Raw genomic sequence first — 22,935 nt, 5'->3', positions numbered from 1 at the left:
TATATAAAGAGTGACCAAAAAAAAGACAACCAACCCTATTCAGGTTGGTGTGAAGTGTAATTGAGCTATCACTAAGTCAGCTGCAGAAAAGCTGCTCAAGAAATAAAAGCTGTTATGAAACACATTCACAAAAGAGGGTTATTGCCTGCTACCTATTTACATTGATGTTTTCTCAACCCAAAATGTAAGCATTCATTAACTGATGCCAAACAAAAATTAGCTGGGCATGGTGGCAGGTGCCTCCAGTTACTCGGGAGGCTGAGGCAAGAGAATTGCTTGAGCCAGGAAGTTGGATGTTGCAGTGAGCCAAGATCACACCATTGCACTCCGGCCTGGTGACAAGAGCGAGACTCTGTCTCAAAAATAAAAATAAAACAAACCTGTAAATTTCATGTGGAACCAGATAGGGTGTGTGTAAATAAAGTAGTATACACATTTGTTACCATGTTGATTTCCCTTTGACATACGTTTTCTTGCTGGGCACGGTGGCTCACACCTGTAATCCCAGCACTTTGGGAGGCCAAGGCTGGCAGATCTCTTAGCCCAGGAGTTTGAGAACAGCCTGGGCAACATGGTAAAACCCTATCTCTACCAAAATTAAAAAAAAAAAACAATTAGCCGGGCATGATGGTGCACAGCAGTACTCCCAACTACTTGGGAAGCTGAGATGGGAAGATCGCTTGAACCTGGGGGGCAGAGGTTGCAGTGAGCCAAGAGCATGCCACTGCACTCCAGCCTGGGTGACAGAGCCAGACCCTGTCTCAAAAAAAAAAAAAAAAAAAAAAAGAAAGAAAGAAAAAGTGGCCAGGTGCAGTGGCTCATGCCTATAATCCCAGCACTTTGGGAGACCAAAGTGGGCAGATCACCTGAGGTCAGGAGTTCAAGACCAGCCTGGCCAACATGGTGAAACCCCATCTCTACTAAAAATACAAAAATTATCCGGGCATGGTAGTGCACACCTGTAATCCCAGCTACTCGGGAGACTGAGGCAGGAGAATAACTTGAACCCGGGAGGCAGAGGTTGCAGTGAGCCAAGATCACACCACTGCACTCTAACCTGGAAGAGAGAGAGAGACTCTGTGTTGAAAGAAAGAGAGAAGGAAAGAAAGAAAGAAAGAAAGAAAGAAAGAAAGAAAGAAAGAAAGAAAGAAAGAAAGAAAAAGAAAGAAAGAAAGAAGGAAGGAAGGAAGGAAGGAAGGAAGGAAGGAAGAAGGAAGGAAGGAAGGAAGGAAGGAAGGAAGGAAGGAAGGAAGGAAGGAAGGAAAGAAAGAAAGAGAGGGAGGGAGGGAGGGAGGAAGGGAGGAAGAGAGGGAGAAAAGAAATATGTTTTCTTTACCGTGAGTTCAATAATGACAGGCTGGCTTAGCAGTCTTGTTATTTCTCCTAATTTGACCCTGACACACCCAGCTACAGCTGTCCCAGCCTCCTGTCCAGACCCCAGCCCGCCCTCATGGGCAGCTGGTGGCCTCCGTTCCTGCCACACGATTCCTGCTCTGGAGAGGATGAGGCCGCTGGCTCTAACCCTGGATTTTATGCTGAATCCCAGCCTCGTCCCATGAAATCACATTAACTGCCTGGCTTTGAGCATTCCTTTGGGTGAGCCTCTTCTTTTTCTCTTCTTCCCCCTTTTCCTAACCTTTCTCCCAATCCCAAAGAAGTTGTTCTTCCTTCTCACCCCACTCTTCATCTGTTTCCTTTGCCAGCTCCTCTTTTGTCACCATTCCTCTCCCCGCACCCGCTCAGGCTCACTCCTCGGCTCTCCACACACACTCAACGTTTTTCTCTTTCAGAGACATCATCTGTCCACCTAGCTTTTTCAGCTTAGCAAAATCAAAAGAAACCTCCATTTTAAAGTTATAAGGAAAGAATTAGCATCTGAGAGTGGAAGTGACTTCACCAAACGCACACAGCAAACTGATGGCAAAACACAGTTATCCATCAATTCCACCCAGTAATGAGCTGTGATTGCCTAAGAGGAATAGAGTTTCTGTCTGGTGATGAAAAACTTCTGGAAATGGATGATGGTGATGGTTGCACGACAGTGTGTATGTATTAAATGCCACTGAACTGTACACTTCAGATGGTTAAAATGGTAAATGTTATGCTATGTATATTTTGTCACAATAAAATAAAATAAATAGCTAGATGACAGTGATGCATCTACTGATCTTCCGGTAGTTAGATCCCAAGACACCTGCTTCCCAGTCCAGAGCTCTGACATGCACACTCCAGTCATTTGCTGTTGAATCCCAATCCTCATGTCCAGACCTCAGCAGCTACAGTCTTCCACCGAATCATCCACAACCCCAACAACAATGACCACGTATTGAGCAATTCTCCTGCCCTGGGCCAGACGCAGAGCACGGGGCATTCTCGGCAACCTCTTGCTTAAATTTGGATGCCCCTCTGGCGCAGCCCTCTCCTTCACACCTCCTACTTTTTCGGTAGGCTCATGTCATCTTTCTTTTCAATATCTGCCCTACTGGCTTCTTCCCTTTGCTGCCGACCACCCCTGCCTCCACCCCAGCTCACATAAATTCTGTTACAGCCACCCAGTTCCTTCTCCACCTCTGTCTGCCTCCCGCTCTGGGCATCCTAATCAGACCAATCAGCAAGTCTCAGAGCTGGACAGGACTTTTGTCGGGCACCCTTTTCTGACGTATAAATACTCTTTACACAAAAGTGCCTGTGGTGTCAGGCTCAGACACATCCAGGAACCTGCAACTGACCACTCCCCAGGGCCAAGCTCCTCAGCATGGTGTTTGGGGATCAGATGCCTGTCTGCTCCTCCACCTGCCCTCCAAACAGATAACATGCCTTATTGCTGTGTTCCCACTATGTAGCCAGGGCTGGCATTTAACAACTAACTCTGTTTTACTCAAGCAGTTATGGACTGCTATTGATGGATATACTGTGGGAACAAAAAAGATATGGTCCCTGCCCTCACAGAGCATAAAATCTAAGCAGAAGGACAGATTCACCAGCATAGGAATAGACGCCTAGACATGACAACCATTGATAAATGCTAAGAAGAAAAAGATGGGGATGTTATGAGAGGAATTAATGGTGGAACCTATTTTGTGTAAATGTTTGATGAACTAACAAGTCGAAGAATGAATTCATTAAATCACTGGATCGATGAATGCTGAAGAACTCTGATCATACAAGAACCAGTTGTAAGCATGCACGCTGGAGCCAGACTGCCTGGGTTTGTATCCTGGATATACCACTCACTAGCTGTGTGATCTTGGGCAAGTCACTTAACCTCTCCATGCCTAAATTGCCTTGCTAAAATGTGGGATAACAATAGTATCTCAACTCATAGATTGTTAGTCAGTTTTGGGGGGTTTTTTTGTTTTGTTTTGTTTTTTTGAGATGGAGTTTCACTCCTGTTGCCCAGGCTGGAGTGCAATGGCGCAATCTCGGCTCACTGCAACCTCTGCCCCCCAGGTTCAAGCGATTCTCCTGCCTCAGCCTCCTGAGTAGCTGGAATTACAGGTGCATGCCACCACGCTTGGCTAATTTTTGTATTTTTAGTAGAGGTGAGGTTTCATCATATTGGTCAGGCTGGTGTTGAACTCCTGACCTCAGGTGATCTGCCCACCTCGGCCTCCCAAAGTGCTGGGATTAGGGGCATGAGCCACCGTGCTTGGCTGTCAGTTTTTTTTTTTTTTTTTTTTTTCCAATCTATAACAAACAATCTCAAAATCTCAGTGGCTTATAACCTCTATATTCATTTTCTTTCTCATGGATCTGTGGATCAGCTGTGGCTCTCCAGGACCTGGCCAGGATTGGACTGGGCCTGGTCCAGTCTTGGCTCCAGGCCACAGGTTGGGTTCAAATCAGCTCCACGTGTCTCCTCACTCTCCATGGACCAGCAGCTTCCCCGGGTCTCTCTTTCTCACAGAGAATCACAGAATTCTCATAGGAGGGTGAGTCAAATCTACCAAGCACATTAAAATCTTTGCAAACGTCATGACTCCTAATGTATCATTGGCCAAAACAAGTTGCATGGTCAAACCCAATATCGGTAGGCATGTGTATTAATCTACTTGGGCTGCCATGACAGAACACTTTAGACTAGGTGGCTTAAACAATTGAAATTTATTTACAGTTCTGGAGGCTGGATGTCCACGATCAAGATGCTGTCAAGGTTGGTTTCTAGTGAGGGCTCTTTTCCTGGCTTGCAGACGGCCACCTTCTTCCTGTGCCTACATATGGCCTTTCCTCTGTGTACCTGCACCCCTGGTGTCTCTTCCTTTTCTTTTTTTTTTTATTTTTATTTTTTATTTTATTTTATTTTTTGAGACGGAGTCTCGCTCTGTTGCCCAGGCTGGAGTGCAGTGGCTGGATCTCGGCTCACTGCAAGCTCCGCCTCCCAAGTTCATGCCATTCTCCTGCCTCAGCCTCCCGAGTAGCTGGGACTACAGGCGCCCACCACCTCGCCTGGCTAGTTTTTTGTATTTTTTAGTAGAGACGGGGTTTCACCATGTTAGCCAGGATGGTCTCGATCTCCTGACCTCGTGATCCGCCCGTCTCGGCCTCCCAAAGTGCTGGGATTACAGGCTTGAGCCACCACGCCCAGCGTCTCTTCCTTTTCTTAGAGGATTAGGTCCCCACCCTTATGACCTCATTTAATCTTAATTATGGACACAATTTAGTCCATAGCAGGTGGGGAAATATACTCTCCCTACTCTAAAGGGAGCTCCTGCCAAGTCACATGGCAGAGGGTACAGGGGCAGAATTCTATACCAGAGAGTAAAGAAATAGTGGTAGTAATCTCATCTGCCACAGGTTGTTATAAGGAATAGAAACATTCACTTTGTTTTTGTTGTTGTTTTGGGTTTTTTGTTTTGTTTTGTTTTTTGATAGAGTCTTGCTTTGTTGCCCAGGCCGGAGCGCAGTATCGCAACCTCGGCTCACTGCAACCTCCGCCTCCCGGGTTCAAACAATTCTCGTGCTTCGGTCTCCCGAGACCCCAGTCTCTCCTGGGATTATAGGCATGTGCCACCATGCCTGGCTAATTTTTTTTATTTTTAGTAGATACAGGGTTTCATCACATTGCCCAGGCTGGTCTCGAACTCCTGACCACAGGTGATTCACCCACCTCAGTCTCCCAAAGTGCTGGAATTACAGGCATGAGCCACCGCATCTAGCCAAAAACATTCACTTGTGTAAAGTGTGTAGAACAGTGCCTAGGTTTAGTAAACTCTACACAGGTTTGGCTATTTGTTATCTTGTAGCTCAGCTAAAATACATACTTGTGTGATGGTTTCATAGGGATATACATAGTCAAACGTATCAAAATGTATACTTCATATGCATGCAATTCATTGCATGTTGATTATACCTCCATAAAGCTGTTTTATAGACAGAAGAGAGATGTATTTATTTATTTAAAAATCAAGGCCTTGCTCCTATTTTATGAAACTGGGCAAAAAGAAAAAAAAAAATCAAGACCCCTAAATGCAATGTGGCAGGCTGGATTTGACCGTGCATCTGAAAAAGGGCATTAGTGGAAGACCTGAGGAAATGTGAACAAAGTCTGAAGTTTTAGTAATAGTACCGTATGAACGCTAATTTCTTACTTTAGTCAGATGTTGCCATGAGAGGACGCTGGATGAAGGTGTACAGGAACTCTGTACTATCTTGGCCACTTGTCTGTAAATCTAAAATGATTCCCCTCAAAACCATAAAAACAAAGAATCTCCCCACCCCGGCATGGTCCCCTCCTGCCTCCCACAGGGTGAGGAACTGCTGGCTTCCGGACCTTGCCTTCATGTCCTCTGGCCTGTGGGCTAACTGCCAAGCTCGGATGTCAGATCTAAAGTAATAAACACATGATACCATTCTAACGAAAAGGAGACTCTCGGCTGAAATGAAAAGGCCAAAATTACCCAGGATTTTGCAGGCCTCAGGCTGCTTTCCTGATGGCCTAGAGTCACTGGTGGTCACCAGCCCCTTGTGGCTACTGAGCACTGGAAATGTAGCTGGTCCCAAGTGAGATATTCTGTAAGAGTCAAGGTTTTGTACAAAAAACAGAATGTAAACTATCTCAGTAAGTTCCTATATTGATTATTGGATTAAATAAAATGTATTGTGAAAATCAATTAGACTGGGTATGGTGGCTCACACCTGTAATCCCAGCATTTTGGGAGGCTGAGGCGGGTGGATTGCTTAAGCCTAGGAGTTAGAGACCAGCCTGGGCAATATGGCAAAACCCTGTTTCTACTAAAACACAAAAATTAGCCAGGCATAGTGGCACGTGCCTGTAAATACAGCTCCTCAGGAGGCTGAGGCATGAGAATCGCTTGAACCTAGGAGGTGGAGGTTGCAGTGGGTGGAGATGGCGCCACTGCACTCCAGCCTGGGCAACAGAGCGAGACACGATTTCAAAATAAATAAATTAATTGAATAAATTTCACTTGTTTCTCTTTGCATTTCTTAATGTGGATGCTAGAATTGTTTAAATTGCATATTATGTTGCTATTGGACTGTGCCAGGCTAGAGGAAAGAAGGTCCTGTGAGGGTCAGAGGAGCATCCTGCCTGGAAGTCTGAAGAGCAGGGTAGGGCCCAGCTCAGTCCCAAAGGAGGAGAGGGATCCAGGGAGCCAGAAGGCCAGTGTTACAACCAAACCTAAACCTGTGATGTCAGAGGTGAGCAATAGTAACAGAAAAGAAGTGGGATTTACACAAGCCACTTCATGCAAATCTAACCTTTCCACCTGCCAAGCAGTCAGACTTTGTTTATGACAGCAGGCTGCCTAAATTAGAACAGGCCACAATCACAACAGCATATTGAAAAGACCATCCTGGGCCTGCCACGAGCATCCTGGGAAGGAAGCTGCACCAGCAGGGTCACCCCACAGAGACCACCAGACATCTGCGGCTGTCCACCAGAAACTTGTTCCCCTTTTATCTTCTGTCTGGGCAGCCATGTGACTTGGGAAGACATGCTCATTGGCACTTCAGAATCACCCTTCCCATTCAAAGTCCAAAGGGAGAAGGTGGCTTCTCTTTTACCACGTGTTCATGTGTACAGTCCCAGGGAAGGATTCTGATTGGCCCAGCTTGGTCATGTGTCCTTTCCTGGGCCAATCACTGTGGCTGTGGCTATGGCAGAGGCACAGGGTTGTAGGATAATGTGATTGGCAGCCCCTCCAGAAGCAGATGGAGTGAGGAAGGCCTGAAGAGAGAGCAATTCTCCAAAAGAGGGCAGGGGTACATGATTCAATCTGGGTGGTGATTTGTCAGAATAAGGTGAGAAGCAGGACGGAAAACAAAAATTGGGAGACCTCCTCTACCCATCTACAATCCTAACTCCAACTAGGGTGGCATCTTCCCCACGCATCAAGGTAAACAGAGCATCAGCACTTTGAGAGATCACTATACCAGGGTCAGAGATGAAACCCACAAGGCTAAGTCCCAGGGGCTTTCCTCTGTGTGCATGCACCCCTGGTATCTCTTCCTTTTCTTATGAGGACAGCCGTCTTATTGGATTTGGACCCACCCTTATGAATTTCTTTATTCTTTTTTTTGAGGGGGGGCGGGGGAATGGACAGAATCTCACTCTGTCACCCAGGCTGGAGTACACTGGCACTATCTTGGCTCACTGCAACCTCTTCCTCCTGGGTTCAAGCAATTCTCCTGCCTCAGCCTCCTGAGTAGCTGGGACTACAGGCATGTGCCACCATGCTCAGCTAATTTTTGTATTTTTAGTAGAGATGGGGTTTAGCCGTGTTGGCCAGGCTGGTCTCAAACTCCTGACCTCAGGTGATCCGCTTGCCTCAGCCTCCCAAAGTGCTGGGATGACAGGCGTGAGCTACCATGCCCAGCCTATTCTTAATCATGGATGCAATGGCAATGTAGTCTATAACCGATGCAAAAATACACTCCCTGTGTCAGGCTGTTCTTGCATTGCTATAAAGAAATACCTGAGACTGAGACTGGGTAATTTATAAAGAAGAGAATTTTAATTGGCTCACAGTTCTATAGGCTGTACAAGAAGCATAGGGCCAGCATTAGCTTCTGGTGAGGGCCTCAGGAAGTTTACAATTGTGACCAAAGTGAAGGGGGAGCAGGCATCTCACATGGCAAGAGTGGGAGCAAGAGAGATGGAGGGAGGTGCCACACACTTTTAAACAAGATCTTGAGAGAGCTCATTCACTATCTCAAGAACGGCATGAAGAGAATCCACCCCATGATCCAAACACCTCCCACCAGGCGCCATCTCTAGCATCGGGGATCACATTTCAACATGACTTTTTTTGTTTGTTTTTTTTTTAGATGGAGCCTCGCTGTGTCGCCCAGGCTGGAGTGCAGTGGCACAATCTCAGATCACTGCAACCTCCGCCTCCTGGGTTCAAGCGATTCTCTTGCCTCAGCCTCCCGAGTAGCTGGGATTACAGGTGTGCACCACCATACCCGGCTAATTTTTTTGTATTTTTAGTAGAGACAGGGTTTCGCCATGTTGTGCAGGCTGGTCTCGAACCCCTGGCCTCAGGTGATCCGCCTGCCTTAGCCTCCCAAAGTGCTGGGATTACAGGCGTGCGGCACCATGCCCAGCCTCAACGTGAGATTTAGAGCTATATCACTCCCCCTCCTCTAGAGGGAGCTCCTGCCAAGTCACATGGCTGGGAGCGCCGGGGCCAAATTCTACACCAGGGAGTGAGGCAGGTGGGAAACCATTCTAGGGTCAAGGAACTGCACAGGTCCTGACTCCCGCCCAGAGCAAGGACTTAGTTTTCTCCCCCTGACATTTGTGTCCTGAGCTTCTGCCACACGATGGGTTCTGGGCAGGACACTGGGAACCCAGAAATAGAGGAGGTAGGTTTCCTATTCTCAGGCGGTCTCTGACTGTGGGAGTAGAATGAAGAGTGGAGAAAGATGTCAGTGGGGACTGGCACCCATCGGGGGGATCCCCGGCTCCACCCCTACAGGGTTGCCCTGCCCCTGCGTGGCACATGCTTCTGGTAGCCCAGGGCTGCCTCCCCAGAACCCACCGGTGGTGTCAGCTGACAGCAACCTCCCGCCTCCATGCGCTGTGGGTCAAGAGTCCCTCAAGGCAAATGCAGCCTAGAACGCAGGGGAGTCAACACCCGCAAGGGACCCTCAGCCAATCGGGAAGGGAGTCAGTGGATGCATCTCATACTTCCTGTCCGCTGGGAGCCTCTCCGTCCTTCTCAGGAAGTCCCCGTGGAATCAGCACCCGTGGACCACAGCAGTAACCTCAATATGGCAGCCTCGAATGTCTTCTCCTCCTTCCCTGGTTCTCCTAACCCCCGCCCCTCCCTCAAGCCTGCTTCGCAATTAAACTACCAGTGCTCAACCACTTGTCTCAGGCTCTAATTTGGGAGAGATGGACCCCAGCTAAGAATCCAGGCACGCGCTGGCACCACAGGGATGCCCTAAGATGAAATGGTACATCATTCCTGCCTTTGATAAAACCAAGTGTAGGCCAGGCACGGTGACTCATGCCTGTAATTCCGGCACTTTGGGAGGCCGAGGCGGGCAGATCACTTGAGGTCAGGAGTTTGAGACCAGCCTGGCCAACATGGTGAAACCTCATATCTACTAAAAATACAAAAATTCGCTGGGCGTGGTGGCGCACGCCTGTAATCCCAGCTACTCAGGAAGCTGAGTTGAGAGAATCATTTGAACCCGGGAGGCGGAGGTTGCAGCTGAGATCGCACCACTGCACTCCAGCCTGGGTAACAGTGTGAGACTCCATCTAAAAAAAAAAAAAAAAAAATGTATGTGCAGTACTCAGGGGCCAGGGGCCAGCCCTCCTTGATTCATCCCAGCCCTCGGTCCCCACTAGCTCTACGTCTCACCCCAGAGTGGATCCCTGGCCAAGGCTACACCTGCCTGGCACTCAGCACAGCCCGACTGAAGCTGCTGGGGAAGGGCGGTGATGCCAAACACAGAGAGAAAGTAATTTCCCATTTTCCACTAATTGCTTTCTGCAGCCTGGCCCGTCCCTCCTGCTGTCCCTCCTCCTCCTCCTCTTCTCCTTTCTCCACCTCCCAAGGACAAGGACACAGAGACACAGCCCCCCTGGGCCCAGCTTGTCTCTCTCAAAATGAGTTTTTGAAATGTAATTCCGGAGGTGACAGTTGGACTGTGGCTGACACGGCCCCCAGGGGAGGGATGCTCTGTGCAGCTACCGGGAACCTTGGGACTCGGCCCGTCCTGAGAGGCTCCCAGGCTGGGAAATGAGCCCTTGCACCCTCCGCTCCCTCTTTCATTCATTCACACCTCACCTCATTCACTTCTTCACTCAGGTTGTCCTTTCACAGCCTCCGTCAATCACCATGGCGGAGATGTGTGTCCAGCCACCAGAGCCACCCCTCCTCCATGTTTTCCAGCCCCCTCTCAGGGCCATGTGACTTGTCTGGCCAAAAGGCTGCAAGTGAAAATAACAGGAGAAGACCGAGTGTGGTGGCTCACACCTGTAATCCCAGCACTTTGGGAGGCCGAGGCGGGCAGATTACCCGAGGTCAGGAGTTCAAGACCAGCGTGGCCAACATGGAGAAACCCTGTCTCTTCTAAAAATACAAAAAAAAAAACCTAGTTGGGTGTGGTGATGCATGCCTGCCATCTCAGCTACTCAGGGGGCTGAGGCAGGATAATCGCTTGAACTGGGGAGGTGGAGGTTGCAGTGAGCGAGATCGCGCCACTGCACTCCAGCCTAGGTGACGGAGTGAGACTCCGTCTCAAAAAAAAAAAAAAAAAAAGTCACAGGAGTCACTTTCACTTCTAGCTGAAACACGAGGAAGCCAGTGTGGGGCCTTCCCTTCCCTCGTGCCTGCTTCGGTGACCCTCGGAGTCTCATTTCCAGGTGCTGCAGCCACGGGATGAAAGAGCCCCGATGGGTCTGGGTCTTCGGCCTTTATGCTAGACAGAGCACCCCCATCCCTTCTAAACCACACTGAACATATAATGTGAGAGACAGGGGTGAAGCCTAAAGTTTGGCATAAGTATTAAGCAGCATAGCCCATAGTCATCCACTTCTTCACTCCCTCAAGCGTTCCCTGTCCCTCTCCCTCCCTTTCTTCCCTACCCCTGCAACACACCAGAGAGGGGGTCCCTGCTGGGTCTACGGAAGCCAAGAATCCTTCCTCTAGCAGAGCTAGGTGGCCACACTGGGCTGATCGATCAATGCTAATAGTGTCTGTAATAGCCACAAGATACACAGAGACTGAGGGCAGTAGCTGAACACACAAGATCAGGCTTCCTGTGGCTTGATAAACTACCTAAAGAAATGCTTACTGGCCTGGCGCGGTGGCTTATGCCTGTAATCCCAGCACTTTGGGAGGCTGAAGCAGGTGGATCACCTGAAGTCAGGAGTTCGAGACCAGCCTGGTCAGCATGGTGAAACACTGTCTCTACTAAAAATACAAAAATTAGCTGGGCCTGGTGGCGCACGCCTGTAATCCCAGCTACCGGGAGGCTGAAGCAGGAGAATCACTTGAACCCAGAAGGCAGAGATTGTAGTGAGCCGAGATCACGCCATTGCACTCCAGCCTGAGTGACAAGAGCAAAATTCCATCTCAAAAATAAATAAATGAATGCTTACTGATCCAGTGGGTGTCCCCAAGTCACACTTTCCCACAATGGCACTGGTGGCCAAGGAAAACCCAGGACAGGTCATTGCAGATGAACTGACATCGTGAGAAGAGGGGTGGGGTGAGGAGCTATCTACAAAGTACCCCGCTTTAAAGAGCTGCCAAATGCCCCATCCCAGGCTCACAGATGAGGAAGCCTTGACCCAGCAAGGTTCTCAGGCTTACCCAAGCTTCCATGCTTAACACCGAGGGCCCCAGATTCCCACTACAACCCCGCCGGCTCCCAGGGCCAAGAGAACATTTTAGAGAAGTGTGAGTGCCCAGGCAGATCTTCTGGAAACCCTGACTAGATCCCTGTGTCTCAACCGAAGGCACCTTTCATTAAGCACTTCCTATGCGCAGAGCCTGAATAAGCTTCTCCAGTAAAAATAGAAGAAATAGACGCCCCAGGCCCTGCACGGGGCACTAACCAGCCAGCAGAAGGGAACTGATGAGAAGTGCCCCCAAGAAAGGGGCAAAGGTAAAATAGCCTGGCATTGTCATACAGGCACAAAGGGTCAAATCCAGCACGAGGTACGAGGTCTGTGCTTTGTGGTGGCAGCTTCCTTTCCTTCCCTCTTCCCAGCCTTGTCCCTTCCTGCTGAAGCCCAGGGAGGTTGCCCTCAGTTCACCTTTAGCTCCTATGGTCAGAGGCGTGTGAACCAGAGCAACTCCATCTTGAATAGGAGCTGGGTGAAATAAGGCTGAGACCTACTGGGCTGCATTCCCAGATGGTTAAGGCATTCTAAGTCACAGGATGAGATCAAAGGTCGGCACAAGACACAGGTCATAAAGACTTTGCTGATAAAACAGCTTGCAGTAAAGAAGCCTGTCAGTCAAAACCCACCAAAACCCAGATGGCAATGCGAGTGGCCTCTGTTCATCCTCACCGCTACACTCCCACCAACATCATGACAGTTTACAAATGCCATGGCAACGTCAGAAACTTACCTTATGTGGTCTAAAAGGGAGGCATGAATAATCCACCCCTTGTTTAGCATGTAATCAAGAAATAGTCATCAAAATGGGCAACCAGCAGCCCTCGGGGCTGCTCTGCCTATAGAGTAGCCATCCTTTTATTCCTTTACTTGCTTAATACACTTGCTTTTACTTTATGGACTTGCCCTCAACTCTTTCTTGTGTGAGATCCAAGAATCCTCGCTTGGGGTCTGGATCGGGACCCCTTTGCAGTAACACCCCCAAACCCTTTATGCTGCACAGGGCTCGGGACTCTCCCACGCCATCCCCTGCTTTACCTCCATGTGCCTTTGGGAGAGTTTCCATGACACCCACACCAGGGAGTGCCAGTTGAGAAAAACATGGGCACATTACAGCACCTATGCCAGGGGCCACCTTACATTGAAACCCCTCCTCTGTCACCCCAGCCCCTTTTGCTCAGCTGGCTCCTTCTCAAGCTTCAACATCCAGCTGAGGAGTCACCTCCTCCAGGAAGCCTTCCCTGTCTCCCCTCTCCTCGAGGTTGGCCCTCCGCAAGTTTAGGCCGCCCTCGTCAGTGTAAATGGTGCCCTGTAAATGGTGCTTCCCTCCAAGCCTTGCTGGGTTTGTTCGTCTGTTTGTGAGTTTTCTTGCCCCAGCCAACGGTGAGTTTTGTGACCATGAGCAGGAGCTGAGTTTTGTTCATTTTCAGGTCCTCCCTGCCTAGCACAGGGCTTGGCATTCTGGAGGGCTCCATAAATTTGTTGGACATAGTCACAGAGGCACGACTATATGAATAAACTCTAGACAAAGGAAGGACTGTGAAACCCCAGGCATCAGGAACTGAGTGGGGAGTGGGGAGCAAGTGTGTGTGGAGGTGGGGGTGCTGTTGCTGTTGCTGGGGGCCCATGTCATTCAATCCCTTCAACCACACCACACAGGTATCCCTCCCTCCCATCTGTTTGCAATTTCATGACAATCTTGGTGTTCTGTTCTATTGCCAAAGTACGCACCAGACCATGTGTTCGGGTTTGGGGTTCATAAACTCCAGTCTTCATGCTGGTAGGCAATTGAGCCTGCTCATGGCAATGAACCAAAAGCATTCAAGGCATTTCGGAGGGCAGGCCACAGCGCAGGAGGTGGAGAGAGGAGGGCAGTCTTTTGGGGACCCCTGCCCCTCCTCATTAATCTTGAACTGAGAAGACGTTAAGAGACATCTGGTGCCTGCAGCACGCCCACTGAAGCTGGGCCAGGTCACATGGCACTGCAGCCTGTGAACAGGAAAATTAGCTGCTGCCATCATTGACCACCCACCTCCATTATCCAAGGGGCTGCTTGGAACAGGTGGAGGAGGGAGGCCAAGGAAGAAAGGTGAGCTCGGCCACACGCTTCCCAACTCGGAGGAAACTCCCATCCCTCACGTTTGGAGGGTCAGCTTTGCAGCCCCTGACCCATCTGCAAGGAGAATCGGCCATCCCCACCCCTGCCACAGGCTCTGTTCAAACCTCTCTCACCATCCTCGCATATTTGATTATATGTCTGTGTGTCTGTCTCTTTTACTAGTTTGCAAGCCTCTTCTTGCGAGGACTGTGCCTTCATCACCTGTGTACCATGTACTTGGCAATCAAAGTTTGATGGCTAAATTAACTGATGGATGGATGGATGGAATGAGGTCTGCCCAGGAGATGCATCATGATAATAGTTTTGTTTTGTTTTGTTTTTTGAGACGGAGTCTCACTCTGTCACTCAGGCTGAAGTACAATGGCGTGATCTTGGCTCACCACAACCTCCACCTCAGCCTCCCAAGTAGATGGAACTACAGGTATGCACCACAACACAGGGCTAATTTCTTTTGTAGAGATGGGATTTCACCATGTTGGCCAGGCTGGCCTCAAACTCCTGACCTCAAGTGATCTGCCTGCCTTGGCCTCCCAAAGTGCTGGGACTGTAGGCATGAGCCGCCGTGCCCGGCTGTATAGTTACCATTTTTGAGCTCTTACTATGTGCAAAGTGCCATGCTAAGTCCTTTTGATGTACATTTTTTCATGTATTAATAACTGTTCCAGCAGCCCTCCCAGTAATCGCAACCAAGTTTATGATGAGAAGACAAGAAGACTGAAGTTGAGACTGTGTGGTCGATGTCACATGGCTGGAAAGTCTCTAAGCAGAAACTCAAAGCTAAGCAAAGTGAGTGCCTCTGGATTCCAAACTCTTAATCCCGCTGACTTACAACCTTCCAGTGGACATACTGTCTTTTCCCTGAGCCTTGATTTATCTATCCATAAAATGGGGATGGTGGTACCCACCTTGCAGATTACACACGTAAGGGTGCAGCAGGAACACTGTAGCTTCCAGGCTCCCAGGGACTGTATGTCTTTCTGGTTTCTCTAATTTACACTCATAGGGCCCCCATCCTGGTGTCCCCCTCCCCCACAGTGGCTCCTCCACTTCGCCTGCATGCGCCCTGCTTTTCCACATCAATGCAAATTATAACAGGTTTATTTTGTTTTCTTTTGCTGCTAGGTGCCACCCCGTGCCCTCCCCGCCAGCTCCCAGGGACACAGCTTCCTTGTGTTTGCAGGCAATCAGTCAAACTACAATTTTGAGTCCTGCTCACTGGTCACCAAGCTTGCCGGGGACAGCTGGGGATCTCTTTTCAGCACCCCTTCCCTGGCTGCCTTTTCTCTCCTCTCCTGACTGTCTCCCTTGAATTCAACAGGTCACAAATATGTAATGTATCAATCTCACTTCTCTGAAAGCAGCAGGAGATCTCACCGGCCGTAGAGAAGGCCTAATGGCTCCACGAATCCCCCGAGCACCCACAGTGGCCGAGGTGCTGTCAGAATCTGTGAGAGCTCCAGGCTCAAGGCAGACACCAAGGCCACTAGGACCGGAGCCCAAACTCCGCATTTCTATTTGCAGGGATAGGTGGTGGAGGCCTCCAGATTCTCCAGACAGAGAAAGGCTCAGGAGGCGCTTTCCTGGAAACGTGGCTGAATGGAGAGCAAGTAAACATTCTTAGCAGGCGTAGTCTGTTCTATCAGAGCAAACTTCTTAGAAGAGGAGGAATTCTAACTGACGTTGAAATGAGGTGGGGGCCAGGTGCGGTGGCTCACGCTTGTAATCCCAGCACTTAGGGAGGCTTAGGTGGGTGGATCACTTGAGGTCAGGAGTTTGAGACCAGCCTGGCTAACATGGAAACCCCATCTCTACTAAAAATACAAAAATTAGCTGGGTATGGTGGTACGTGTCTATAATCCCAGTTACTCGGGAGGCTGAGGCAGGAGAATCGCTTGAACCTGGGAGGTGGAGGTTGCAGTGAGCTGAGATCGCATCACTGCACTCCATCCTGGGCAACAGAGTAAGACTCTGTCTCAAAAAAAAAAAAAAAAGAAATGAGAGTGGGGACAGTGAGGAAGCCTGGTTGGGAGCAGAGCAAAGAAAATGAGGTATTTTATTGGGAGTGAGAGAAGGAGGTGGTGAGGAAAGGATGAGAGAACCCAGCGGTGTCTGGCCAGCTGAAGGAAAGACAGGAGAAGCCACTGGGCGTGGTGGCTCACGCCTGTAATCCCAGCACTTTGGGAGACCGAGGCGGGGGGCCGGGGGATCACTTGAGGTCAGGAGTTCAAGACCAGCCTGGCCAACATGGTAAAACCCCGTCCCAACTAAAAGTACAAAAATTAGCTGGGTGTGGTGGTGCATGCCTATAATCCCAGCTACTTGGGAGGCTGAGGCAGAAGAATCACTTGAACCTGGGAGGCGGAGGTTGCAGTGAGCTGAGATCACACGCGACTGTACTCCAGCCTGGGCAACAAAGCGAGACTCCATCTCAAAAAAAAAAAAAAAGAAAGAAAGAAAGAAAGAAAAGGAAAGAAATGAGGAGGCTGTAGAGTGGGATTGGCGGGGAACATGGGCAGGGGTTGCCTGGCTGCTGGCAGCACACATCAGAAATCAAAGGTAAGGGTACCAGGGACCACAAGGGCAGGAGTGAAGGGAAGGGGCCTCAGCGGCCACCACAGTTGACTGAGGGGCCAGCCCCAACCCAGAGAATGATTTCCCTCTCCAGAACAAAACAGCCAAGACCTGGGAACGAATGGCCTTGCTAATTGGCCATTTTGGTTTTTATGTATTTTCATTAGCAAGATAAAATAACAACTCGTCATGTAACTGTCTCCTCGTTTGGGAATAAATGCTCATTAACCACCTGAGTGTTCTCGGTTGCTGAAAGAGCCACAGCTCATCTGCAGGGGTACAGCCGGGCAGGGAGGGAGAAGGTCCCTCCTCCAGACCTCCTTCCCCAGGCCCACCGCTGAGCCCAGGACTTCCAGCAGGGGGTGGCTGAGGGGAGTTGCACTCAACGCCCCAAACATCCCAAGAAGTGTCACTTCTTAAAGAGCCAGGATGCTCTTCCTCCGCCAGAGAGAGGGTCTTGGTCATTTGTCTCCTCGCCCAGCAGACACCTCGTTCCCAGGTCTCCTCCCGACGGTCATCTTGTGACAGCTGCTCTGGAAAGGGGGCAGTGGGAGGGAAGCTGAGTCTCCATGGTGACCCCATCCTCTCACCCTCCCATCGCAAAGAGGGGGAGGGGCCGAGAAGTTTGGTTGGCGGAGAAGTGGGGCAAGGGAGCCCGGTTACCCAGGCAACTCCCTTGAGGTCCTAGCTGAGGGCTCTGCTTCCACAGGTGGGGGCTGGGGTTGTCATGGAGACTCCCTGGCAGCACTGCCAAGGAGGAGGCCGGGTTCTCCTCCCAGCCCCGGGGGCACGGGGCACAGAGGAACCAGGTGGATGAAAGAGGGGGCAGCGTGGCGGGAAGAAAGTTCTAGAAGATAATGTGCTCCCCCACTTTGATTTCCTCCCGCACCCCCATGTCATCCCACTCTTGTTCTCGACCTGCCTGGAGAAATCTGCCGGCACCTGGCTCTCACCCTGTGGCGTGCGGTCCTGTCTCTCCACCTCTTGGCCCTTCTTTCCTAGTGATGCTGATCATTCCAGGCTGACAGCCTATCCGAGGGTCACCATGACGACCAACCAAGCCTTTGGTCTCCATGGTGATGAGCCCTCCACGTTATTTTTATTTATTTATTGGGAATTTCAAAGGATTTTCCACTCCCTTTCCCAGACCTGGCATCTGGGAGACTGGGGTAGGACCATCATTCTCCCTTTAGCCTAGAGAAGGGGACTAAGGTTGAGAATGTTGGATGACAGCTAAAATGTGCCTAAAAGGCAGCCAATAAATACCTCCTTGAAGCTGCAGAGAAAGAGGCCTTTCTCGGCTTTTCCCCAGCCTGCCAGATGCCTGGGGAGGCTCTTCAGAGCCACTTAGCAGCCACCATCCTCAGGGAGGTTCTAAGTGCACCTTCAGGGGATGGATGGATGGATTCAGGCGTATCCTGTTTCACTATGAAGAATAACTGATGGAACTTACAGAAATAGGCAGAGCCCAACAGAATAAAAACAGATAGATGAGGAACTTGGAGTGATGGAAAAATAAGATAATGTCAGGCAAAAGGGACAACATAAACTTACATACTATAAGGTACTAACAGTAAATGAGAGGTGCCACAAATTAACACTGAGCTTCCTGATGGCCATAGCAAAGAAGGAAACAAGATTTTTAGAGACCAAAAGAGCAAACAGAAAAAGCTGTTTCAGGAGACATGAGGGATAAATAATATGATGTTACATTCCCAGGACACCTGAAGTCCTTCCCACTGCTATCTGACCCCATACCTTCAATTTGTTTTGCTTATTGACTCTACCTTGTTAATTTTCTGTTTCTCCAATGAAGCCTATTCCTTACCCCATGCCATATGACATTGTGTAATTTATCCCAAACCTAGTACATGACGGAAGTCCAATGGGACCCACCTGGCAGACTAGACAGAGACCCAGAAGGAACCCATCTTGCATGGCAACTTATCACTATCTAAAATCATATCCACTGTGTCAAGCCAGGCGTGGTGGTTCACGCCTGTAATCCCAGCACTTTGGGAGGCCAAGGTGGGCAGATCACCTGAGGTAAGGAGTTCGAGACCAGCCTGGACAACATGGTGAAGCCCCGTCTCTACTAAAAATACAAAAATTAGCTGTGCTTGGTGGCAGACGTCTGTAATCCCAGCTACTTAGGAGGCTGAGGCACGAGAATCACTTGAACCCAAGAGGAGGAGACCACGTCATTGAACTCCAGGCTAGGCGACACAGCAAGACTCTGTCTCTAAAATAAAATAAAATAAAATATAATATAATATAATAAAATAAAATAAGTAAATAAAATCATATCCACTGGGATATTTTTAGTTGTAAATAACAACAGACCAGACTCAAAATGGCTTTGCCAAATAGGGGATTTCTCATTTCACAGAACAAGGCATTCTGAGGTGGGGGCTCCAGGCTGGCAATCTGAGCCTCCCGGGCATCATGTGGAGCACAGGTGCCTTTGCCTTTGAGCCGCATCGTCCTTGGTGTGTTGGCTTCCTCAGTGCACTGGCCAAGGTTCCTGCCATTGCATGTGGCCATGTGTCCAGTGGGGTAAGTAGATTTGTCCTCTGCCTATCATTTTAAGAAAACCATTCCCAAGCCAGCGTGGTGGCTCACATCTGTAATCCCAGCATTTTGTGAGTCTGAGGTGAGCAGATCTCTTGAGGTAGGGAGTTCCAGACCAGCCCAGCCAACATGGTGAAACCCCATCTCTACTAAAACTACAAAACATTAGCCGGGCATGGTGGCACATGCCTGTGATTCCAGCTACTCAGGAGCCTGAGGCATGAGAATTACTTGAACCCGGGAGGCAGAGGTTGCAGTGAGCCGAGATCATGTCACTGCACTCCAACCTGGGCGACTGAACCAGACTCTGCCTCAAGAAAAAAAGAAAAGAAAAAGAAAACCATTCCCAGAAGTCCCCCCACCCATATCCCATCCTGTGTCCTTGGCCACATCTGAGTCACCTGCTCCCAGCTAACGCTATTCAGGGCAAATCGAGTGTGACCAGTCAGACCAACAGTACTCGTGCTGAGTCCTGTGGAGAGAAGAAAGAGCTGAGAACAAAACAGAGGCTCTGCCCACTGAGGAAAGAAAAGGTGGGTTTCAGGTAGGTGTTGTAAGTGAGGCTCCCCAGAGGCAAACCCTGCTATGAGGATTTGTGTGCTGGTGATTCAAGAAGGTGCTCCCAGAAGAAACTGATAAGGGGGCAGGACAGAGAAGGGAGGAAGCTAACCAGGGAGGCAATTTCAAGCAAAGCCCCAGCCTTAGCCTGGCCCTATGGGAGGCCCTGGAGTAGAAATGACATCTTAAGAGATGTCCCAACTCAAGGCGAGGGAGCAGGACTTCCATTCTCCAACACTCATCAGTCCTGGGCTAAGGGCTGCCTCTGGGGAAACATGAACTCTCAGCGCACTTCTGGTTCTCTGTATGGGTTGGGCACACCAGCTCTCACAGCCCAGGGCAGTCCTCTAAAGAGAGTCACAGGCGCAGGCTCATTCTCAGACACAAAGCATACAGGGCCAGCTGCAGTGGCTCATGCCTGTAATCCCAGCACTTTGGGAGGCTGAGGCAGGTGGATCACCTGAGATCAGGAGTTTGGGACCAGCCTGGCCAACATGGTGAAACCCCATCTCTACCAAAAATACAAAAATTAGCTGCGTGTGGTGGTGCGTGTCTATAATCCCAGCTACGTGGGAGGCTGAGGCAGGGGAATCACTTGAACCCGGAAGGCAGAGGTTGCAGTGAGCCCAGATCACGCCATTGCACTCCAGCCTGAGCAACAGAGTGAGACTCCATCTCAAAAAAGAAAAAAAGAAAAAAGCACACAGAAGCTGAGGGACAAACACACAGAAATGAGCAAAGGGATCCCGGGGCATTTGGTCAACCAACAGTGTCAACCACAAAAATGACCTGTTCTCCCCCTGCCATGCAAGCACCGGGAGAATAGAGGCTGGTCTGTCCTGTTCATCTGCTGTGTCCTCAGCCCCAGTGCAATGCCTGCGAAGGCCAGCACTCAATCAATATGTGTTAGATAAATGAATGAATGCCACAGGGGCTGAGGCTCACAGGGAGCTGGGGATGGGGCTTGGGACCTCACCCACAGATGAGACCTGTAGGTGAGCTCCACACTCACCATGCTCAGGCCGCCCTCCAGTCCAAAGCCCCTCCTGTCAGGAGGGGGCACCGCCCCCAGTCCACACTTGAGTTCTCCAGGGGAATTGCTATTTTCATAAAGCTGGAGCTGCCCCTTGGGGAGCTCCCAGCCAGCCAGGCCTACCAGGCTGAACCCTGATTCAGAAGCACAGTTGGTGGGGGCCAACCTCAGGAACTGAATGTCCCTGCTAGAAGCAACTTAGCATTGTTATTCCAAAAACAAGTGCAAATGAATTCATAGCAAACCATGCCAATGACTCACCTTCCAAAGGCTTCGACAGACATAACCTCACGCATTTCTCACAACCACCCAACGAGTGGGGTGCTACTGTCTCACCTTCATCACCCCCAAGTGAAGGAGGAAGAAACTGAGGCTCAAAGACATGAGTTCACTTGCCTATGACCAGAAAGCCCCAAGGGATCAGGTCCCTTGAGGCCAGATCCCACATCGCCCTTCCTCCTGGGAGTTCCAGGAAGGCCCTTCCTGGAGTGGAGCCCCCTGGATCATCCTTGTCTGTGCATGTCTTTTCCATCTGTCCCTTGCACTAGACCATCAAGAAAAAAGACTAGGTCCCTTTCATTGTTACTTTCCAAGGCCTGACACAGCCCCTGCGAGATAAGCATCAGGGGCGTTCACAGATGTTCCTTTTTCTTCCCCTCCAGGGCATAAGATCGGGTGACACTTTCCTGCCCATTTGAAGTTGGGTGTGACCGTGAGATTTGCTTTGGCTCATGAAATGCAAACAGAAGCAACGTGTGTCCTTTCTGAATATATGTTTCAAGAGGATATGCTTGTGGCAGCAACCATCAAGATAGTGGCTGCTCCACCAGCCGCTTCCCAGAGTGAGGACAAGATAGACCTGCATGACGAGTTGCCTGAGAAATGAGTTGCCTTGTGCTCTTACACCTCTGAAAGTAGGGGGATGCTTGTTACTGCAGCATAAGGTGCTATGTGCTGACTGATATGCACATATTAGTAGATAACGAATGTTTATAGAGGCCGGGCATGGTGGTCCACACCTACAATCCCAGCACTTTGGGAGGCCAAGGCAGGCAGACCACATGAGGCCAAGAGTTCAAGACTAGACTGGCCAACATGGTGAATTCTAATCTTTACTAAAAATACAAAAAAATTAGTGGAGCATGGTGGTGCCTGTAATCCCAGCTACTGGGGTGCCTGTAATCCCAGCTACTTGGGAGGCTGAGACACAAGAATTGCTTGAACCCAGGAGGCAGAGGTTGCAATGAACTGAGATTGCCCCACTGCACTCCAAACTGGGTGACAGAGTGAGATTCTCTCTTGGGGGAAAGAAATGTTTATAGAAAGAAAGAAAGGAGAGGGAGGGAGGAAGAGAGGGGTTACCTGATGTGAACAAGGATCTGTGGTTTCCTCTGAGTATGCCAGTGGGAGGGATAGATACTCCAGGACCCCAGCAGTATTTTCCAGAAGCACGTTAGGTAAGTGAGTTCCTGCAGCTCAGACTCCTACCCCACCCTCTTGCCCACGCTCTCAGATTCTGAGGTCCAGAAGTTACCAAGGGGAACCTGGATCTCCCAGGCCCAGGATTACCTTCCCTACCGACAGGGCAGCCCGAAGCCAGGGAGTCGAGAGGCTACTCCCCCTCCAGTTGAAGACTTTTTTTCAGCCAAATGAATAATTCATTGTAAATGACTTTGAGATGAGTCGAGTCTCCATGTTGCCACCCGATTATATGTACCATAAAAAGCAATGACAGTAATTTATCTCCCTTCTCGTGCGGGGTGGGCCAAGGCGATGGGAAGGAAGTGCTCGGTGCCTGGCATGGGGTTATGAATCATTCCTCTTAGCAGTTAAGCTGCAAGCTGCTGACGCTTTTACTGATTTGGCATTAAATAATTCCAGCCTTGGTTCGGAAGCAGAGAGGGGGTCCGGCTTTCCTTCCGGAGGGAGAGCCAAGGGGAGTGAGAGAAGCAGGATGAGGGGCTATCAGTGAGGCAGGAGGAGGGCTGGGATGGAGGGTGGAAGTGGTGTGCAGTTTGGCCTCATTAGTTCGCCCTGAAGTTGTCTTTTCTCCCAGGGACTGAGACTGTGTCCTGAGCTGCAAGTGACAATGTCACATCTGGGCAGTGTCAGCTTCTTGGGCTGCTGAGGGAGACTTGCAGGAGGAACCAGCTGCCCTGAGGATGCTCCCCGCCTTTCTAACTCACAGGCAGGAACTAAGACACAGGAGCTCCTTCCCGGCCTTCAGATGAACCCAGGTGTCTGCACTGAAGGAATCCT

The sequence above is a fragment of the Macaca thibetana genome, chromosome 1 (assembly GCF_024542745.1).
Source record: "Macaca thibetana thibetana isolate TM-01 chromosome 1, ASM2454274v1, whole genome shotgun sequence".
Taxonomy (NCBI): Eukaryota; Metazoa; Chordata; class Mammalia; order Primates; family Cercopithecidae; genus Macaca; species Macaca thibetana.
This window is presented reverse-complemented; position numbering follows the sequence as displayed.